The sequence below is a fragment of the Amaranthus tricolor genome, chromosome 16 (genome assembly GCF_026212465.1).
Source record: "Amaranthus tricolor cultivar Red isolate AtriRed21 chromosome 16, ASM2621246v1, whole genome shotgun sequence".
NCBI classification, from domain to species: Eukaryota; Viridiplantae; Streptophyta; class Magnoliopsida; order Caryophyllales; family Amaranthaceae; genus Amaranthus; species Amaranthus tricolor.
In genome coordinates, this window is record NC_080062.1 from 8,895,206 (window position 1) to 8,903,644 (window position 8,439).

Genomic DNA, 8,439 nt, shown 5'->3' on the forward strand with positions numbered 1-8,439 from the left:
AAATATAATAAAGACCTTTTAAAATAGACATGTATTAATCGTTCTACCATAAAATCAAAACTCATATTTTTTTTGAGCTTGCTAGTCAATGAGAAATGACTGTAGCATCCTTACTATGTGACTATAAGGCGACTTCTAGTACTCATGATAGTATGGTTTGTAATGAGAAGATAGGGAGCATTCGTATTAGACATTGTGTTGTTAAACACTTGTTGAAGGAATGGACTACGTGAAATCCATCAACAAACTTCTAGATCCTTTCACAATGGTCGGAGAAAGGTATCATTGACATATTGAGAGGGTTGGGGCTAATGCCCAAGTGATAAGCAATACAACTTTTCCATATCCTTATGGGCGTAACTTTGCTTGATCTGAACGGTTGAGTTTTTCTGGGCGGAGTAAAAATTGATAAATTCTTTGAAGGCTGTGCAATTTTTAAAAATTATGATATTTTTGTAACAACTTTGTACCTTTAAACACTTAACATATACTACGTAAATTAATATTAAGGACCCTAACTTTTTGAGGCCCTGTGCAGCCGAACATGTTAATCTCAAAACCTGCTTTGGAAATTCTCAATTGATCATGTGGATACTTCAAAGATGTACTGATCCACCTATGTTATGTGGGAGTTGGCCTCTTCCTACTGAGAACTATGGACTTAGTTTCGCTAGAGCATTCATGAAAACACAACAAATGTGTACTTGCCATGAATTTGCACTGAATAACATACTTAGTGAATTTTTCAGTTGTCTAGGCGAAGAATATATTTTTTGTTGTCTGGGTGTGAAGGGAGGGTCTCAACTCTGAAGTCAAATCTTTTATAGTTTGGATTTAGTTCACTTAATTGATCAAAGTTGTTAGGATCGAAATTAAAGACTTATTTCAGCCTCAAATACTTGTGATGCCTCACTTTACTAAAAATTATGTATGATCAAGACTGTGTTTTCTTTTATTGCTATATAACCCTTTTCTTCCTTGAATTAGACATGCTCAATTTTAGTCTTTCAACGATATATTTGAGGGAAATTATTGGTTATTTAAAATTAAAATTAGATGATAATTTAATAAAAAAATATTTTGGATTTAAATAGTTTACTCTAACACAAAGAAATTGACTTGCAATCAAAAGGCCCATTTGAGCAAGTAGCACACTCGTTCGAGTGTATGATCTAGTTGTTGTGTTATAACATATTATTCGTAGGCATTTTAACGTTTAGCTAGTCTCTTGAGAGATTGTCTCTTTGAGAGGCGTATTTTAAGCCTAATTTATTAATTATTAATGCCTACTTACTGTATTCTTAATGCTTACCTACATTGTTCTTAATGCTTATTTATCGTATCCTTAATGCTTACTTTCAATATCGTAAATGTCTACGTACATCATTCTTAATGCTTACTTACAATATTTTAAAAAATATATAATAAACTGGCCCAATCAGAAATAGTCTCTCAAAGAGACTGTATCTCACAAGAATTTGTATTTAACATTATGGACTTTCAATACATCCTAATTGATCTTACCGTGGTCATATGCTCATAAACATTGGTTTAACTACAAATCACATTTAGGGTGAATATGTTAATTTTGGGGAAGAATTTGGTTACATGATAGTCAATTAGCATGTTTAAAGTAGACTACAGCACATGACCTTATTATAAAAGGGTCCTAAAAATTTATTGTTATAATTATTTGATTTATTGTTTCAGCAACTGCGAGCATATAAATACTATTTTACACGTGATTAACCAAAAAATAAAGACTTAAATATTAATATTTTAATAAATAAGGAAATTTTATTATATGCTAGTATTCTAATTTTTTTTTTCTTTTCTTAAATTGTAACGATTTTAAAAATAAAATTGGCACAATACTCTTAAGTTTATGAAACAGCTTTGTTTGTTTGTTTTATGGCATATTTGATTCCACAGAAATCTTTTTTTGTTTTTTTTTTTTTGAGTTTTCTTCATGAGACAAATATGAAAGTATGGCATACCTTCATTTCTTGTCATAAGTTTTCCAAAATATTTTTATCGTAATAATATTTCATATTTTCATTTTCTGTCATAAGTTTTCCGATAACAAGTAACAACTATATATCTAGCATTTATTATAAAAAAAAGTTGAGGCAAAATGAAATAATTGAAAGAAGTTGAGTACAAAAGACTAACTTAAGTTAGTCAGAATTTTCTTGTGAGTTTTAATATACAATTTGACTTATATACTGTAAAATTCGTCAAATCTATTAATCAAGTCAAAATTTCTAATCATATCATTCTCAGGTGTTAAATTGTTTAGATTCCATTGAATTTGAATTGACCTATTAAGCAAAGTTTAAAAAATTTAATTGTTAAAAATTATCGTAAAAAAACCATGTACAATTTATATTGAACATAGTAGATCAAATTTGAACTGAAATTAAGTTTAAACAATAAAACATGAGTTCATGTTTTTAGATTAAAACCCACTAATTCTCAATAAAATTTTGGATTAATTTTGGATAGATGATTTTTAAACGTGTTTAGGTTTATAGTCGATTTGTACTCTTGTGGAGTTGTATTGGCATGGTGTCAACTTTAAAGAGCAAGCAAATGTACCACAACTAGTCATATGTCTTGGTCCAAAATTATAATATAGCCAAAGGCAATCCCAAAATACTGAGATTCCTACAACTAGCTTAGTTTTACTTATTTTATATTTGATTTTTATATTACTAAATGCGTTATTTGATTATTTATATTTTGAATTATGTATGACTAAAAACTAAAAAATGTTAATATCATAAAAATATGCGATTAGACGATTTAAATTAGATTCTATTTGATTATAATATTTTCTTATACATTAGATATAATATATAAAATAAATTTTAACGAAGAATAGTGTCAATATTCGTAATTTAGCAAGCATATACTCCCTCCGTTCCATAACCCGCTACATATTTTATTTTTGACAATTTCATATTACTTGCTACATTTCCGTTTTTAGTAATAAAATAATCATTTAAAGTTCTATCTACTCCTATTTTTATCCTACTCTATACTCTATACTTTATAATAAAATACTATATTATACTCTATAAAGTAACCTAACAATCTATTTTTCCTTTTTCATTTTCAATTAACAATAATAAAATACTATATTCTATAAAGTAAACAATCAGCTACAGTGTAGGTCAATCACTTTTCTTAATCCCCATGCCATGCAAATATAGCGATTAAAACGGAACCGACGAAGTATATTTTAGAGGAAATATGTTTTAACGTTAAATAACGTATACAAGAGAGAAGTTAGACATGTGGCTGCCAGCTTTATTTGCAATAAGTCACTCCAACATTTAGCCAACTTCAAATTTGATAATAAAATAATGCAAGTTGGGCTAAAATTTAAGGTGTTGACAAAATCAAAGGAAGTTATCATGCTCCTTCGTACACGTTCAAGCTTTGATGATCAATTATTTTGTGAATACATAGCAATCATAAACTTTATCAATAATCTAAATAATATGTTAATTATGTGAATAGTGGGTATGAGACGAGCGAGTATGTGACGAGTTATGTAGATATGAAACACATAAATACTTTTATCAATTATTTATTCGATTTTTATTTTTTTTTTTTTATCTATACTCGTCTTTCATTTATCAATATCATACTTATATCAGCTCTAACTGAAACGAGTATGGTGTGAGGCCTCCAAAATTATAGTTTTGTCATCATTAATTTTGATTTTATTCAAAATAATAGTGATTATAAATAGTATGATAGGACTAAAAACTTTTGTTATAGATTTTAACATAATGTTTTACACAATCTAACACCTTTGAGTATGTTTTTGTCTAGGATTTGATTCAATTGATAAATTATTAAGTCTATGTTAGTGGAATGATTACTTTAAAGAAATTATGTTGTTGTGAGGTTTATTCTTGCTATCTAATTTTTTTTTGCTATTTAACCCTTCTTGCTATATAATCTTTCTTGCAGTAATATAGCCTTGATGGAAGTTTATACACAAATAACAAGTGTTAAGTAGGCCTAGAGAGATTCTTTAGAGAACTTCTCTGAAGTCCGAGTCAGTAAGAATCTCAGGTGAATACCTAGCAAACCCTATTTTAAGTGCATAGTGACTCTTAACTTGAAAGAATAATACTAGGGGTTATTTAATGGCGTGAGGCCTAGGTTAGTTACTTAATTGTTTTAATTCCCTTGTCTTACAAGAGTAAATGAACAACTATATGTCAAAATGATTGAGTTCTATTAATGTCGGTCTCAATAAATATTGCTTGGAGTTTAATAAAGTAAATATTAGGGAGTAAAAGCTCTCTTAAACAAATAATTGACACTTAGAAAATAATAAAGTGAGGTGGTATGTATATCTCATCATTTGACACGTTTGATAATGTCTGAATTGTCCTCGAAAAAATACTGTCATCAATTCTAAGGTGGTTTCTTTGTAGAGTCAACTACAGTCCCTTACGAGACAATTTCTTATTGATTAGTGCAGCGGTGCATTAAATACAAGGAACAACTTTTTCTCGTTTTAGAGGCTCCTCTCGGTATTTATATTCAAATAAAGGTGTACCTTAGTCTAATCATCAAAGGTATTTTCCCCTTGTATCCTTCATTTAATGTGCTGTCCTTGGTGAAACTTTAAGGAAATATCTTTGATAGGTGCAAATTTTAATTACTGTAAGCGCATGGTGTATGTATAGCTACGGGTCGAATACAAGGAGGCGAGTTAATCAATTTGCTTGCTTTATGCTACAAGACACGGATCAACAAGTAGTTGGGTTGAGAAACTAATACTATAATGCAAATAAAACTAATAATTAAAGCTAAGACAATGATTAATACGAGAATAATAATAATATGACAAGTTCTAGGGCGTCGGAAATCACCTAATTCTAACACGGGAATCAATTACTCTCATAATTGTATAGATTTGAGTCATCGGCATAATTAAACGTGATCTAATTAACCTCAAGCTTCCGCTCTATCGATCAATATCGGTTTAAGGCCTTACTAGTGTTAATCCTCAAACTTTCGTTTTATTGGCTAAGCTAGTAGAAATTTAACTCAAATATATCTCAATCTTAAATTAATCCTAATCTTAAACTTCCGTTTTATTGAAAAGGTTAATAAAGATATTTAAACTGAGATTCATTAAGCATAGGTTTAATCATAGACTCAAATTTCACACGATTAATCGATAAAATATTATCCCATGCTTCGAAATAGGGTTTTTACCCTAACCCTAGAGAGAAAAACTACTCACTAGACATGGTAATAAAAATGCAAATCATGATGAATGATGACTTAATAGAAATACTAAACATAAAACGATGAATAATTTCAATGTACAAAGATAAATAATAAAGTGATAAACAAAGAAAATTTACTAATTGCGAAGAATGAGAATGTAAATTGCAAGAGAATTTAATGTAACAACGAAGTTTAGCAACAAAAAGCTTAAGGAATAAAAACATAATTCTCAAGATTAAAAACTAAAACCTTCTACTAAAAACTGTTTGTCTTAAAATAAAATAACTACCACTATTTATAGTGGCTCCAAAAAGTAACCGTCGAACACACGAACAGAGCATCTGCCGTGCTAGCGACGACTCGTGACATCAGGAGCGATGAGTCGTTGCTTTGGCACTGGACTATAATGCTGAGATTAGTAGGTGCGCGACGAGTCGTGACATCTTGCGGGACGACTCATCGCTTTTGTTCTGGACTGTAATGCTGAGCGACGAGTCGTGGCTTTTTGGCATGGTTTAGCTACGACTCGTTTCTTCCCCTTGGAGCTTGTTTGGCTCGATCTCTTCACTTCTTTTAGGGGTCTTAGGCCATTTCTCCAGGCCTTCACCTCCGAAACCTAATAAAACTTCGATTCCGCCTCAAAAATTACATAAAATACATTATTGAGCACATAAGACGAAAATATCAAATATCACTTATAACACTACCTAAAACTCACTAGAACATCACATAAAATTACAAAATTAACAAAAATGAGTGCAAGTAATTGCGCCCATCAATCTTCCAGACCATTAGTCTTGGAACTAAATCATGTCTTAAGGACCCACATGACATATACATAGTATTACTTTAAACAATATGTATTTTTCATTTAATAGTTTACTAATCTCAAAATATACTTTTCTTTTATATTTTCTTTTGATTTTGCTATATATTTATGTTTGTCATCCCATATTTTTTGATCCGTCTCTTTTTATTACATAATTGGCTCAGAAAAGGGAGGAATATATGAGAATCAAATTCAAAATCTTACTAAGATAAAATAGTATTTACTCCAACTGAGACAATACATTCTCACATTCTTTGATATCTTAATTAAGAAACCCATTATTTGTCTTAATTCCATATACAAAGTCATTTTTTGTCTTAATCTCATAAAAATTAAAATCATATTCTCTCTTTATTTTGTCCACATATTTTTTTTGTTGCAATCAAATATTATTTTTTGTCATACACTATAGTAAAATCTAAATGACAAAAGGTGTATCTGAAACTATACTTGCACAATTGTCTATCACTCAATGTACTCAACACAATTATGTCTGTCCACCACGCCCTTAGCTTTTCCTTTCTCCCTAAAACATTTCTCACATTGCAAAAGAAAAAAAAAGCTTAGTTCACTGTTTAGAAGTCAAATATACGTAACAAAAGTAAGGGTTGTACTGTTTTCCTTGGATTATAGTGTATATTGTATAGTGAATGAATTGAAGATTTTGTGATATTTAATTCTAGAATTTTATCTAAAATAAAAATATTTTCTCCGTTTCAAATTAGTCGTAATATTAGAAAAATGACACTATTTATGCATTCCTTTTAATTTTTGATTAGTTTTTAATTTATAGGTTAAAACATAGTTCAATGAGACCTTGTTTGATTCGTCTCATTACAAAGATTATTAATTTTAAATTTTTATAATTTTTTATTATTCATAATTAAAGATAATAAAAAATAAATTAATACATTAGACTACGTGAAAAAACAAACGTTTCAAGTAAATTAAAACGGAGGAAGTACTTACTATAACTAAGATAAGATTTAATTATGGAGAGTTATACCGTTATTGTTAACTAAAACAAAATTGATGAAAAATAGTCATATACATCTTTCTTAGATGAAGGTGTTTATTGAACTGTTAGTTATATTTTGGATGTAATAATTTTTAATATGATAGTAATTTTTTATTTGAATTGAATTTGAATGTTACATTTATTTGAATTTAAGTTCAGGGGTGAAACATATACTTTAATAATTTGTTGTATTCTGTTATTTTATATTTTAAAAGATATTTAGGACTATATATAAAAATAAATAATTAAGCTAAAATAAAATTAATAAATTTTATATATTAATTTCTAAACAAATATAGTATTTGAATCTTATAAAATTTAGAAAATAAACCTAAATAGTTATAGTTCAAACACGTAGCAAAAAAAAATAAAATACTTCTCAAATTACAATGTGATATATAAGACAACGTACGTACTTACATGAAGTAGAAATCAATCAGAAACATTTTTGGAGTTACACATTGATCATCTTGCATATGTCCGAAAGTTCTCTATTGTATTTCCAATTAAAAACTCTTACATTTGAATTTTAATGCAATTCTTAACATGACGGGATGTTGACGCGCAAATACAACGGTTAGGAATTATGATATTGATGCAACAAAAATTTCACTTATTCATTTGTGGAATCTAATAGAAATTGTAAGAATTAGTGTTTAAAAAATGAAACTAGGTAACTAAAATAAGGAGGAGAAGAGCTAATTTATATCATTATCATTATATTCAGTATATCATATTTATAGGCAACTATGATCTGTGTTTGAGGAGGGAATGAAGATGACAACTCATACTCATAAAGGAGAATACAGCCAAAAAGTCTCTCGACTCGAGAAAAGATCTAATTGGTAATGAAAGAATGATTTGGTTGAAAGGGTGCCTTGTCATTAGAATGGAATGACATTATATACAAAGATACAATCTATAGTTTAGGAAACTAAATATTCACATAATATTCTACACAATTGTATTGATTATACAAGATATTCTATTAAATGAAATATATTATTCTAACACACCCCCGCAGTCGAATCGGGAGGTTGAATAACGCTGAGACTAGATCGAAAATCGTCAAATAAGACTTGAGGAAGCCCTTTGGTGAAAATGTCAGTAATCTGATAACGAGTTGGAACATGAAGTACCCAAACATCACCACGTTTAACCTTTTCACGAACAAAGTGAATGTCAATCTCAATATGTTTAGGTTTCTTGCTTCCCACTTTTTCCTCTTCCACCATCCTTGCCGCCTCTCCTCCTTCTTTTTATTTTTTCCTCAATGGTCTCTTCCACAAAAATTCATCCCGCAACTTTGGTTACTCACATTAAAACAAGC